This window comes from Cupressus sempervirens, chromosome 9 (assembly GCF_028749045.1).
Source record: "Cupressus sempervirens isolate cs-2001-9-10 chromosome 9, ASM2874904v1, whole genome shotgun sequence".
NCBI lineage: Eukaryota > Viridiplantae > Streptophyta > Pinopsida > Cupressales > Cupressaceae > Cupressus > Cupressus sempervirens.
In genome coordinates, this window is record NC_143126.1 from 264,561,086 (window position 1) to 264,574,167 (window position 13,082).

Sequence of the window (13,082 nt, forward strand, 5' to 3'; positions counted from 1 at the left end):
TCTACATAACCTGGGAAAACATTAGGATAACTTGATCTCAAAACTCAAAACCTCATGCTCTAAGGAGATAAACCTGTCAAGAGAACGTCTATCATGCCAACACTCTAAATAGTTCACCATGGCACAATAACAAACATCTCCAATCCCATCGAGGGAACCATCTCATGAGAGGAAAAAATTCTTGCAAAAACTCCCACTGCAGTGTGACACCGAACTATTTATGATATCCAAAAACAAAATCTGAAAAACGATATCAATCATCACACTCAACAGTGATACCTGAAGCTACAAATTCTCCATAATCTAGAAAAGTAGGGCCAAAACCACATCTCCCGCTAAGCTTTGAGGATCTCCTACTGGTTCATTACAGTTTGACCCTGACAAGCAAACGCACAGTAAAAGGGTCGCACCTCCAAGCCTCGCCAAACTCAAACCAACTCTGTGATGAGAATGCTTAGACATCATGCGGCTTATCATTAATAACAAACACTACATCTGCTGAAAGAACATTTGGTTTCTCTTTCCTCCCTTCTAAATTTGTTTATATGGCTTTATCTTACAACCTCTAGCTAGGATCCACAAAGGCAATCTTCAATCCCAATTGTGGCAGAACGCTGCTGGTAGTTCTAATTTGACATCAAATTAGTTTACTGCTACTCCCAAGCATGTACCATGCAAATTGGTATCCATTTATCCATGATGGCATGTTAGACAAAGTGCAATACAACCAGTCAATGCAACTCTGAGCGTAATTAATTTCATAGGCTCCCTAATACACCCTAGATAGTCCTTGAAATACTAAACCCCGTACCTTTGTGCAAAATATTACGCTGCTGCATAAGGGACAAAATTAACTAAAAACTTTACACCATGCTAGGCCAATAGGCGCATACGCTTCTCTCTGACATTGTGCAAGTGGTGACTGCAGTCGAGTCCAGTCAAGATATATGTGGTAAAATAATTATTGTGGATTAGTTTAAAGTGTTGGGATCATCCCAATGGAAGCTACACTTTATCCCAGAATAATGCAGAATAGTTACATATATGCATCAGTTCGATCAAGTGGATGACCATCCATCTCCTAGACTCTTCATCTTCTTGCACAAGACGACCAGCTCCAAGACCAAGGGTATGGTAAACATAGAAAAAGAAAATAAAACCTTGCAGATTTCGTCTTCTTCAAATATCTTTGAATTTCCTTCTTGACACAGTCCAATCCCACGCCTAAAAGATTTAATGCCATAGCTCCCTATTGGTCTTTGTGGTTGGTGACGGAAGAAAGGGCAAAACCATTCGTCATCATGAGCAACGAGAAATAATTAATTTATTCATCTTTGGGCTATAAAACATTCTCTTTTTCATCTTCTGGGTAGTCTTCTTTTCAACAGACTTCTTCTTGCCTTGGTGTCATAATTCTCTGCTCTGTTCTCTCCGATCTTGCATGCTTTGATACCAGTTGTTAGATTTAAAAGATAAATTGCAAACAACAATACAAAGAAAGAGACACATGATTTATCCTAGTTCACCACAAATGTGGCTACGCCCAGAATGAAGAGTAGAGCCTATCTTTTATTGAGTCATTGTAAATTGCAGCTTACATAAACAGGGCTTTGCCCTTATATTTATACAACAGTCTTCACGAGAAGACAGAGACAAATGAGAGGAATATGAAATTAATAGACATGACAGTTGGACTTCACATCCAACACTTTGCATATTCATTTCTATCCTTGTCACTCTGCTCCGCTATTCTGCCATTTTCTCAAACACTTGTCACACAACAACAATTATCTCCAACACAGAATACATGTGAACAATCCCATTGATCATGAACAAGGTCAGATTGAAAACCCCACCAAATAGGATTTAATGCCACAGGGCATTGTTGGTCTTCGTGGTTGGTGATGGAATGAAGGGTAAAACCGTTCACCATCATGAACAATCATCAAGGAAATTCAAGCACTAAATATGGAATTCCCTTTAACTTCTCTAATTTCCTACAACTTTGTGTCCATGCAATCTTCTGTTGTTCATTGTATTTTATATGTTGAAAGACCCAAAATGGCAATGAACTCTACAACAGATTCATCTTCTACAGAACATTACCCTTCCATTTTCTCTCCTCAGTAGCCTTCTTTTTAATTGGCTTCTTCTTAGCTTGGCTCATTATTCTCTGCCCTTCTCTTCCGTATCTTACATGCTTTGATACCAATTGCTAAATTAAATACAAATTGGAAACATAAATCATTCACAAACAAAGACACAAAATTTAATGTGGTTTACCTATTTGGCTACATCCAGAAGAGAAGGGAGAATCTTTTATTCAGTCATTGGAGCTTACATACATAGGGCTTTGCCCTCATATTTATACAATAGTCTTCAAGAGAAGATGAAGAGTCAAACAAGAAATGAGCAATCAGGGAAGATGAAACAAACAATTAGGCTTCACATCCAACATTAAGAATGTCTCAATTTTTCTCATTATAATCCAACACATCCAACATTAAGAATGTCTCAATTTTTCTCATTATAATCCTTGAGCATAACCTTTAGTTGACAAGTTACAAATGACTTCAGGGGAACACCCTTCCAACCTTAAGAAGTGCAGCTGTGACAGGTTTCCAATGGTATTTGGGAGGTTATCTAACCTTTCACACTCTCTTAAGTTTAAATGCTGCAGCTGTGATAGATTGCCAATGGTGTCAGGAAGCTTACTTAAACTTTTGCAAAATCTCAAATCCAAGTGCTGCAGCTGTGACAGGTTGCCAATGGTATCAGGGAGGTTCTTTAGCCTTTCACACTCTCTCAAGTTTAGATGTTGCAGCCGTAACAGGTTACCAATGGAATCAGACAAGCTTTTTAAGCTTCCACATCCTCTCAAATCCAAACGTTGCAGCTGTGACAGGTTGCCGATGTTATCAGGGAGGTAGTTTAGCATTTCACAATCTCTCAAGTTTATGTACCACAGCTGTGATAGGTTGCCAACGGTATCAGGGAGTTTATTCAACCTTGCACAGCCTCCCAAGATCAATTGTTGCAGCTGTGACAGGTTTCCAATGGTATCAGGGAGGTTATTTAACCTTTCACATTTTTCCAAGTACAAGATCTGCAGCTGTAACAGGTTGCCAATGGTATTAGGGAGGTTATTTAGCCTCCCACAACTGTCCAAATTTAAGAAGTGCAACTGTGATAGGTTGCCAATGGTATCCGGCAGGTTATTTAATCTTTTACACCTTCTTAAGCTCAAGTGTCGAAGTTGTGACAGGTTACCAATGGTATTAGGAAGGCTATTTAACCTTTCACACCATCTCAGGTCCAAGTGCTGCAGCCATGTCATGTTGCCAATGGTTTCGGAAAGGTTATTTAACCTCCCACATACTCCCAAGTCCAAGTGCCACAGTCGGGACAAGTTACCAATGGTATTGGGAAGGTTATTTAAACTTTTACACCATTGCAAATCTAAGTGTTGTAGTTGTGACAGGTTGCCGATAGTAACAGGGAGATTCTTTATTGTTTCAGACCATTTCAAGTCCAAGTGTTGCAGCCATGACAGGTTGCCAATAGTATCAGGGAGATTCTTCAACCTTCTACAGCTTCCCAAGTCCAAGTGCTGCAACTGTGACAGGTTGCCAATGGTATTAGGGAGCTCATTTAAAAGTATACACCACTGCAAATCCAAGTGTTGCAGCTGCAACAGATTGCCAATGGTATTGGGGAGATTTTTAAAACTTTCACACTGTTTCAAGCTCGAGTGTTGCAGTTGTGACAAGTTGCCAATGGTATCAGGGAGGTTTCTTAAACTTTTACACCCTCCCAAATTCAAGCACTGCAGCTGTGACAGGTTGCCAATGGCACAAGAGAGCTTATATAAGTTTATGCACCCTTCCAAGTCCAAGTGCTGCAGCTGTGTCAGGTTACCAATGGTGTTAGGGAGCTTATTTAACCTCACACAACTTCTCAAGTCTAAGTGTTGCATCTGCTTTACATTTACAAGTGAAAATAATTCGGACGAAGAATGGATGTTGCTGTTATTTAGTTGTAAAATCTTCAATTGCTTAACATTGACCATAAATTTGGAGTGACCTTTCATCCTTAGTGCCCTATATGCCTTCCTTGTTGTTGTAAGGATCTTATTTATTGCTATATTCTTCCCTATTGAAATGGTGCAACCTTGAAACCTCAACCATATCAAACTTGGAGGGAGCATGGCGAGTGTGTCTTCTGTCCTGCCTTCGATGTGCAAATTCTGCAAATGAAGATAGCAAAGACCTGGCGGGTACAAAATTTGAAGCCTCTGTGGATTACCTCCATCGAGCTTAAGGCGAGAGACATTGATGTTATTGAAAAGTGTGCTTGAATGACTATCCTTCCATAGTCGGGTACCCTCTCTTTCTTTTTCAGCAATGGTTCGCCCTAAATCTCGCAAATGGTCATGCATATCAAATTTACCTTTATCATCAATCTTTATTAGTAACTTCATTGAAAGATTAGATAAAGCAATGTCCACTGCCGGTAAAATGATTTCCAAAAAAGTATGGGTAAGCTTTTGTGCTCTCCAATGAAGAAGCAAGCAATGTCAACAAATATGTCTTTTTCATTATCACTGAGAGCACCATAACTAATGTAGAGTCTTTTTTGAATTTCTGGGTCGAGGGTAATGTTTTGAAGAGCTTCTGTCCAGCAACCTGTTTCATTTTTCTTACCATACAAGAAGGATCCAAGCACTTCCAATGAAAGAGGATGCCCCTTACATGCCTCCACTATTCTTTTGGACAGATCCACGAAATTGGGACTTGGAGATGCTTTGAGAAAAGCGTGCCAACTGAATAACTCAAGGCCTTCTTTTGTCTCCAATCCTTTCATCTCGTGGATGCATTCCAATGACATAGGAGCAAGAATGAGAATGTGTTTGTCTCTGGAAGTTATAACAACTCTGCTGCCAGGAGCCAGCCAATCCCCAACTAAAGCATTCAATTGTCCAGCAGCATCCACATCATCTAAAATTAGCAGCACGCGTTTTCCTCGCAAATGGTTTCTCAACAAAGATATTCCTTCATCAACACTATCCACTTCTCCATTATATTGGGATAGATCTTTGAGAATTTTTTTCTGCAATTTTGTAAGGCCTGTGGCCTCTGCAACAATGGTGCGTACATCAGATACAAATGAAGCAGCCCTAAAATCAGTATAAAGTTCACTGTAGACAGCCTTGGCAACTGTGCTCTTGCCAATACCACCAATACCCCATATCTACAGCTTCCCAAGTCCAAGTGCTGCAACTGTGACAGGTTGCCAATGGTATTAGGGAGCTCATTTAAAAGTATACACCACTGCAAATCCAAGTGTTGCAGCTGCAACAGATTGCCAATGGTATTGGGGAGATTTTTAAAACTTTCACACTGTTTCAAGCTCGAGTGTTGCAGTTGTGACAAGTTGCCAATGGTATCAGGGAGGTTTCTTAAACTTTTACACCCTCCCAAATTCAAGCACTGCAGCTGTGACAGGTTGCCAATGGCACAAGAGAGCTTATATAAGTTTATGCACCCTTCCAAGTCCAAGTGCTGCAGCTGTGTCAGGTTACCAATGGTGTTAGGGAGCTTATTTAACCTCACACAACTTCTCAAGTCTAAGTGTTGCATCTGCTTTACATTTACAAGTGAAAATAATTCGGACGGAGAATGGATGTTGCTGTTATTTAGTTGTAAAATCTTCAATTGCTTAACATTGACCATAAATTTGGAGTGACCTTTCATCCTTAGTGCCCTATATGCCTTCCTTGTTGTTGTAAGGATCTTATTTATTGCTATATTCTTCCCTATTGAAATGGTGCAACCTTGAAACCTCAACCATATCAAACTTGGAGGGAGCATGGCGAGTGTGTCTTCTGTCCTGCCTTCGATGTGCAAATTCTGCAAATGAAGATAGCAAAGACCTGGCGGGTACAAAATTTGAAGCCTCTGTGGATTACCTCCATCGAGCTTAAGGCGAGAGACATTGATGTTATCGAAAAGTGTGCTTGAATGACCATCCTTCCATAGTCGGGTACCCTCTCTTTCTTTTTCAGCAATGGTTCGCCCTAAATCTCACAAATGGTCATGCATATCAAATTTACCTTTATCATCAATCTTTATTAGTAACTTCATTGAAAGAATAGATAAAGCAATGTCCACTGCCGGTAAAATGATTTCCAAAAAAGTATGGGTAAGCTTTTGTGCTCTCCAATGAAGAAGCAAGCAATGTCAACAAATATGTCTTTTTCATTATCACTGAGAGCACCATAACTAATGTAGAGTCTTTTTTGAATTTCTGGGTCGAGGGTAATGTTTTGAAGAGCTTCTGTCCAGCAACCTGTTTCATTTTGCTTACCATACAAGAAGGATCCAAGCACTTCCAATGAAAGAGGATGCCCCTTACATGCCTCCACTATTCTTTTGGACAGATCCACGAAATTGGGACTTGGAGATGCTTTGAGAAAAGCGTGCCAACTGAATAACTCAAGGCCTTCTTTTGTCTCCAATCCTTTCATCTCGTGGATGCATTCCAATGACATAGGAGCAAGAATGAGAATGTGTTTGTCTCTGGAAGTTATAACAACTCTGCTGCCAGGAGCCAGCCAATCCCCAACTAAAGCATTCAATTGTCCAGCAGCATCCACATCATCTAAAATTAGCAGCACGCGTTTTCCTCGCAAATGGTTTCTCAACAAAGATATTCCTTCATCAACACTATCCACTTCTCCATTATATTGGGATAGATCTTTGAGAATTTTTTTCTGCAATTTTGTAAGGCCTGTGGCCTCTGCAACAATGGTGTGTACATCAGATACAAATGAAGCAGCCCTAAAATCAGTATAAAGTTCACTGTAGACAGCCTTGGCAACTGTGCTCTTGCCAATACCACCAATACCCCATATCTACAGCTTCCCAAGTCCAAGTGCTGCAACTGTGACAGGTTGCCAATGGTATTAGGGAGCTCATTTAAAAGTATACACCACTGCAAATCCAAGTGTTGCAGCTGCAACAGATTGCCAATGGTATTGGGGAGATTTTTAAAACTTTCACACTGTTTCAAGCTCGAGTGTTGCAGTTGTGACAAGTTGCCAATGGTATCAGGGAGGTTTCTTAAACTTTTACACCCTCCCAAATTCAAGCACTGCAGCTGTGACAGGTTGCCAATGGCACAAGAGAGCTTATATAAGTTTATGCACCCTTCCAAGTCCAAGTGCTGCAGCTGTGTCAGGTTACCAATGGTGTTAGGGAGCTTATTTAACCTCACACAACTTCTCAAGTCTAAGTGTTGCATCTGCTTTACATTTACAAGTGAAAATAATTCGGACGGAGAATGGATGTTGCTGTTATTTAGTTGTAAAATCTTCAATTGCTTAACATTGACCATAAATTTGGAGTGACCTTTCATCCTTAGTGCCCTATATGCCTTCCTTGTTGTTGTAAGGATCTTATTTATTGCTATATTCTTCCCTATTGAAATGGTGCAACCTTGAAACCTCAACCATATCAAACTTGGAGGGAGCATGGCGAGTGTGTCTTTTGTCCTGCCTTCGATGTGCAAATTCTGCAAATGAAGATAGCAAAGACCTGGCGAGTACAAAATTTGAAGCCTCTGTGGATTACCTCCATCGAGCTTAAGGCGAGAGACATTGATGTTATCGAAAAGTGTGCTTGAATGACCATCCTTCCATAGTCGGGTACCCTCTCTTTCTTTTTCAGCAATGGTTCGCCCTAAATCTCGCAAATGGTCATGCATATCAAATTTACCTTTATCATCAATCTTTATTAGTAACTTCATTGAAAGAATAGATAAAGCAATGTCCACTGCCGGTAAAATGATTTCCAAAAAAGTATGGGTAAGCTTTTGTGCTCTCCAATGAAGAAGCAAGCAATGTCAACAAATATGTCTTTTTCATTATCACTGAGAGCACCATAACTAATGTAGAGTCTTTTATGAATTTCTGGGTCGAGGGTAATGTTTTGAAGAGCTTCTGTCCAGCAACCTGTTTCATTTTTCTTACCATACAAGAAGGATCCAAGCACTTCCAATGAAAGAGGATGCCCCTTACATGCCTCCACTATTCTTTTGGACAGATCCACGAAATTGGGACTTGGAGATGCTTTGAGAAAAGCGTGCCAACTGAATAACTCAAGGCCTTCTTTTGTCTCCAATCCTTTCATCTCGTGGATGCATTCCAATGACATAGGAGCAAGAATGAGAATGTGTTTGTCTCTGGAAGTTATAACAACTCTGCTGCCAGGAGCCAGCCAATCCCCAACTAAAGCATTCAATTGTCCAGCAGCATCCACATCATCTAAAATTAGCAGCACGCATTTTCCTCGCAAATGGTTTCTCAACAAAGATATTCCTTCATCAACACTATCCACTTCTCCATTATATTGGGATAGATCTTTGAGAATTTTTTTCTGCAATTTTGTAAGGCCTGTGGCCTCTGCAACAATGGTGCGTACATCAGATACAAATGAAGCAGCCCTAAAATCAGTATAAAGTTCACTGTAGACAGCCTTGGCAACTGTGCTCTTGCCAATACCACCAATACCCCATATCTACAGCTTCCCAAGTCCAAGTGCTGCAACTGTGACAGGTTGCCAATGGTATTAGGGAGCTCATTTAAAAGTATACACCACTGCAAATCCAAGTGTTGCAGCTGCAACAGAGAAGTATGTGAGAAGAAGGAATAAAGTTTTGAGAGGATAGATTTTTTTATAACATGTGAGAAGAAGGAATGAAGCTTTGAGATGAGACTTCTTTAACACAATCTTATACTTTTTTTTCAATTTTTTTTCTCTTTTCAATACTCTTCTCATTTACAAGGGATTGAGTTTTACTTTTTAAATTTATAACATGTCTACTTTAAAAAAAAACAATAATACAAGAAAGAAAAAGCCATTTGATGCATTAATATTATTACTACCAATCACATATTGAATATTTATACATGCAATTTGTTTTTAGCTATTAATTGAACCAATCATAATATTGAATTAAAAAAATTGAACAAAAAATATAAAGTTACATTCTTTTTTAGTTTAAGAAACTTTTTTTTTTCTCATTTTTTATTGACTTATAATAAATTATTGAGAATGCCCCTATTTTATTTTAAGGATTTTGTTAGTATTAAGCCCTCTGATTAACAAAGAAATCTTGTACAAATTTAAACTATTTAATAATTTTTTTGGCTTAAGAACCTTTATGGATCAAAAATATTAAAAATAAATTATTGAAAAATAATATATATTCACGTCATATGTGATATTAAATTGAATTCTTGACAAATCCTCTGTAATCATTATTGCTATCCACTTTTTGATGTAATATACTAAAAAAATGTTATTAATTGAACCAATAATAGTATTGAAACTTCAAATTTGAACAAAAAGTCTATAGTTACTTTTTTTTAATAATACAAGAAACTTTTAATTTTCTCTTTTAATATAGTTAGTGCAAATAAATATGAATTTGTGACATAAAGTTTTATTTCGTTTTCATCATAATGAGTTGTGACCATTTGACAATAAATTATTGACAAATAATGTGAACATATGTTCACATCATATGTGACAAAACTAAATTCTTGATAGATAATATTATCATTTGTATTAATTGCTATTCACTTTTTAATCTAAAATATTAAAAGAAAAAAAAAAAAGCCTCAGCTCCAAAATTTTTTATCCTCATTTTCTTGCTTTGGCACTTCAATTTTTTGTTGCTCTTCTTATTGTTTTGCAGCTAATGCACTTACATTATTTTTATCCTTCTTATCAATCTTATTGCTTCTAACATCTTTTTTTGGATGCTTTGCACTAGCAACCTTTGTTGTGTCTATTTTTTTACTAACTTGAAACACTAGAATCCACTTTCTTTCTAGAAGATTGAACACTTTCTTATATTTTTTTGTTGCTTCTCACCCTCTCACCAATTATGGAATCAGAATCATTCAATTTTTTTCCCTTTTATACGTGCTTAGAGTTTCTTTTAGATTGTCATATCTAGTGTTTGGATTTTTTTCAGATCCTTTTAGGCTAAGTGAATTAAGCTTAGATAAAATATTACGCACATCACAACAATGTACTCAATGGTCATTCATAATATAATATAGTAATACAATGGGGAGAAACTAGATTTGAATTTATTTTCACTTAATTCAAAAGCTACATCTAACATATCTAAATCTACACTTCAAATGTACAAATTGCTTACAAAAACTCTATTAAACTCATTATGAAGTTTGCTCTATAAATATCGACATTTTGCTTCAAAAAACTTAGACCCATTACATGGATCTTAAAAATCTGGACAAGAAGCACCTAAGGACCATGTACAGAAGACATTTTCAAAAAATTTCTCATTGAGAAGAAAGGGGAATAAATTGAAGAAGCGAAAACCCTAGAAATATGGAAAAGTTGCCACATGTGCTCTCAAATTCAACCTACAAGAAATATTTATCCCTCTTCTCTAATATAAAAACATTGCCCCTCATCATCTTCTCATTGTAATTGAAAAAATCCACCATCACTCATTGTTGCAACGACCTGGTAATTGAGAGCAGTTGGTAAAAATTTGAGGAAACCTCGATAAATTATTGCAATAATAGCCATTAAAGGGTGAGAAATTATCCTCCAACTTGTTTCCTTAACCTGTAAAATATATTAGTGATCTCCTCAAAAGGTTTGAGAAAATCCCCAAAATATCAAGTAAAAACCTTATTCATTTCTTTATGTTGTTCTTCTTTTCTTGTTATGTGCATTACACTAATTTTGGAAATATAATACACAACATATTACCTTTTACCTTGTCTTTTTTTCACCTAACCATGGAGATTTTATTTAATTTTATTATTAATGAAGGCCCCTTTTCAAATGTCTTGTGCATATTTGATCATATTTATTACTTTTTATTTCTCACTATAATATGCACCTTTTGGTTATGATATCTCATTTTATTCTATGCACATTATATCTTACTTTAGAAGCTCAAATATCTTATTTAATGTGTTGCACTTTGGAAAGATTCACACTAACCTCTTCAACTTGGCCCAACCTTGGTCAACTTCTCTTTTGACTTCCATGTGGTAATCCCCCATTGGCTCCTCAAGTCCCCTAGATGCCACTTCATTCTCTTTCACTGCTACATCATCCTCTTTCATAGTCACCAACCTCCAAAAAAGATACATGGAGCAATCCTATAATCCTGTGATGACATCATCACCATGTTGATTAGATTGAAAGATCTTAAGATCACGAGATCTTTCCATTTGACATCTCCATCCACCTCAACACTCTAACATATGTGATGAAAAGGAGGTGATGGAGTCTGAAGACGAGGAAAAGGAAAGTTAGGAGGAAAAAATGGATTCCTAGGGTGGGAAGAAATGCAAGAGGGTGGGCACAGAGGATGAGAGGTTGCAGTAGGACCTGGACTCTTCCTCGATCCCTCTCTCCCCTGTCCATCCCCAAGCCCATCCGGAGGAGCAGACTCAAGATAGTTTTAGTGCTGAGTGTGGGGAGGTGTTGGCCAAAGATAGGAGGAAAGCATGGAGAAATTTTAATGTGAGGACCTTGAAAATGGGTATTTTTAGGGAAGTGATGAGCCCCTAGATCCTAGTGGACAATCAGGAGGAACTGCATCTTGAAGAGCTCATTAACCCTATGATAGTGGCTACCTCTGATAATGCTAGGGAATCTGGGATGAACCTCTTGAACAATACCCGCAACAACATGGTTGATAATTTCAGGTCAATCAAGTGGCTTTTTCATGAGCTAGAGGAGGTTAAGGAGAAGGTGGTTCAAATGAAAGGAGCCAGGAATCTTAAGGGCCTGGAGAAAGAGATAGATTATGATGATAGGAATAGCCTAGCAGAAAGGAGGATCCACAATCTAGAAAATTATAATCACAATCTGTCGAGCCAGATGATCTCACTGCTCAACTCGATCAATAACAACATTTTATCTTTAACTGATTGGCTTAAAGATAGAGGCATGCAGGGGGATGTGGAAGGAAAAGATAGGGGTAAAGCCAGATTCGATGAAGATAATACCACTGGTATCACCTTTTCTACTCCGGACCAAGAAGATCTCAAGACTCACCAGCAGGAGGCCAAGGAGAACAAGATGGCACAGGAGGCTGCACAGGTCATGCAGGAGCTGGAAAGAAAGATTGAGGAGTAGTTCCTGTTATTTTCCTTTTTGGCTAGCTTTTTCGTTCTGGCTTTTGGCTATTTCATTTTGTCTTTTTGGTTTGGCCTTTTCTTCGGCCCTTGTTTATTTGGCTAAGCCTTGTGCTACTTCAGCCTTTAGACTTGTTTCTTTTGTGGCTGGGCTTCTAACACTTATTTTCAGCCTGATTTGTATTAACTCTCAGGTTTTAGGATCCCTATAAAACCTGTTTATCTAATCAAAAACATATGTGTCACATGGCATGTCTCTATTCATTTTGAGATCTCTACATCACTGATCTGGTATCTCCATCAACCTCAACACTCTAACATATGTGCTACATGGCGTGCCTCTATCACTTCTAGATCTTTGTGTCACTGCCCAATATGCATGCATCATCAACAAACCATAACACATGTCAACATCTCGTGAAAAATATCAATCGAGCACTTTTGATCATGGGATCATAGGAGTTATTCACTCTTTAACACAATCAACCTACTTCTTGTGTTACATCGTAGCCTCTAATTGGTCTATCAATCCATATCACCACCAGTTGGTCATCTACTTCATCTCCAAATTGGGGTATGCCTCACCACATGGTAGCCTTTGATTCATCTACTAGTCCATATCATCGCCAATTGGTCATCTACCTCATCTCCAAATTAGGGTGCACCTCACCACATGTCAGCACATGGTAGCCTTTGATTTGTCTATCAGTCCATATCACCGCCAATTGGTAATCCACTTCATCTCCAAATTTGGGGTGTACCTCACCATATTTCACCTTCTTGTAAAGGCATGCAATGCTAGTCAACAAGTGTTGACTAAGATTGTGGGATCATAGGGTGCCACAACCTATCCTCGTGGGTCCCACTTGGCCTACCTCACCACTAT

At 38.2% G+C, this 13,082-nt stretch overlaps 1 pseudogene; it reads right to left on the reverse strand.

The window, feature by feature from the left end:
• Positions 1–2,527: 2,527 nt before the first annotated feature.
• LOC149538470 (uncharacterized) lies at positions 2,528–11,176 on the reverse strand (annotated as a pseudogene).
• Between the last annotated feature and the right edge of the window lie 1,906 nt (positions 11,177–13,082).